This window comes from Prionailurus viverrinus, chromosome C2 (assembly GCF_022837055.1).
Source record: "Prionailurus viverrinus isolate Anna chromosome C2, UM_Priviv_1.0, whole genome shotgun sequence".
Lineage (NCBI taxonomy): Eukaryota > Metazoa > Chordata > Mammalia > Carnivora > Felidae > Prionailurus > Prionailurus viverrinus.
Window position 1 is genome coordinate 14007083 of NC_062569.1, and position 2240 is coordinate 14009322.

Here is a 2240-nt window from a genome sequence, read left to right on the forward strand (position 1 = left end):
AAGAGAGTGAAAACACATTACCTATAGCAAAACAAAAATAAAACTGCATCCAACTTCTCAGAAACCACGCAAGCAAGAAAAGAGTGGAGGGAAATATCGAAAATATTGAGAGAGAAAGGAGAGAAAAAAAGAAATTAGACATTTCATAACAGACAAAACCCGAAGAATCTACATTACATGAGTTTTTACAATGTGTTTTACTTTGTGAAAATTCATCAAGCCACATACTGAACATGATAAAACTTTATTTTCTTCTAAAATGTTTACAGAATGGTGAGGAGGAGGGGAGATGAGAAATAGGAAGCTTTAATGACTATATTCACCCTTCCCACTGTAAACCACCTGTCACAGTCTCCAGTACTCGATGGGAAAACTAATTAACTTCAAATCATGTTCACAACTTTGCTAATTACAAAATACTGGACATTTTGACTACTGGACTTTCAATTACCTAAATATAACCAGAAAGTACATAGGGTTCCTAAGCCTTTATCCAGAGTCAACGATATACACACTAGGCAACATGGCACCCGGTGATCGTTCCGAGTCCTTGGCTGTACAGGTTGGGGAGGCCTGAACCAGGCCTCCTATGCCGAGATGCTTCAAAGCCTTGTTGAAAATGTCTGGGTCCCCCTTGAAGCCCCATCACACCCAAGTTTACCAGGAGATTTAAGTAGGAGTGGGGTTGATGGGCATCATCGTTCATAAAATCAGGAGCGCTGATGAAAGAAGTCAAGCTTTGAAAGCTTTGAGTCCTGGACCTGCTCAGGGTCATCATTAACCAGCTTTACTTGGAGTACACATCAGATGGGGCATCAGTCTGGCTGTAGATCTCAGGTAAGCTCTGTTAGAGGAGAACATGGAGCATTGCTGTTCACTTGTAGACGTATTGCCTTTGTGGCATGAATAAAAGGACCTGTGAGGTGCACCAAAAAAAAAAAAAAAAAGGCATTGTGTTTGTAATTATTTTCAAACCCTCCTGAGATGGTCTGCTTGCTCTTTTCTTGTCTCTGTGCTCAAGGCAGAGGATGCAGTGGAGGATGGGAGTCACAGCTTGGAACATAGCTGCCCCATCAAAAAACTCATTTTGGACTTATTGTGAGTGAGACATAAACTTTAATTGGGTGGAGTTACAATATTTAAGGCTGTTGGGTATATATTTAGTCCCATGTAACTAACGTACTGCTTTAGAACTTTCAAGGTAAACCAGACCACCAAAGGCTCAAAGATGAAAAAAAAGGGGGGGGAGTGACAGAAAATGTAACATGTTCATCAAGTACTGTTTTGTGCTAAACTCTCTATAGATAATAACTAACATTTGTCAGCATTTATCACTAGCCACTGACGATGTAACCTTCGTTAGATATATTGTTTCATTCAATTTCTACAAACACCATTTCAGGTGAGTATGATCATTATTTTTTTTTTAATGTTTATTCATTTTTGAGAGAGCGAGACAGAGCGTAAGTGGGGGAGGGGCAGAGAGAGGAGACACAGAATCTGAAGCAGGCTCCAGGCTCCAAGCTGTCAGCACAGAGCCGGATGCAGGGCTTGAACTCACAAACCATGAGATCATGACCCGAGCTGAAGTCAGATGCTCAACCAACTGAGCCACCCAGGTGCCCCTGATTATCATTATTATTACACAGATAAAGGTAAATGAATAACAGACTGACTTTTTTTTTAAGTCCAATATACTTAACATACAGTGTTATATTAGTTTCAGGAGTACGATACAGTGATTCACGAGTTCTAAATATTACTCACTGCTCATCAAGATGAGTGTATGCTTAATCTCCTTCACCTAATTCACTCACCAACCACCCGTCTGGTAACCATCTGTTCTCTATAGTTAAGAGTCTGTTTTTTGGTTTGTCTTTCTTGTCTATTTTTGCCTTCGTTCATTTGTTTTGATTCCTAAATTCCACATATGAGTGACATCATATGGTATTTCTCTTTCTCTCACAGACTTATTTCATTTAGCATTATACTTTCTAGCTCCATCCATGTTGTTGCAAATGCAAAACTTCATTCTTTTTATGACTGAATAAGATTCCATTGTGTATATAACCACTTGTTTATTCATTCATCTATCAATAGACACTTGGGCTGCTTTCATAATTTGGCTATTACATGCCGTTATAAACATGAAGGTGCATGTATCCCTTTGAAATAGTATTTATCTATTATTTGGACAAATACTCAGTAATGTGATCCCTGGATCATAGGGTAGTTCTATT

At 38.9% G+C, this 2240-nt stretch overlaps 1 pseudogene; it reads left to right on the forward strand.

Moving 5' to 3' along the window:
* The first annotated feature begins 597 nt into the window (after positions 1 to 597).
* LOC125174379 (ATP synthase subunit ATP5MJ, mitochondrial-like) lies at positions 598 to 781 on the forward strand (annotated as a pseudogene).
* The last annotated feature ends 1459 nt before the right edge of the window (positions 782 to 2240 follow it).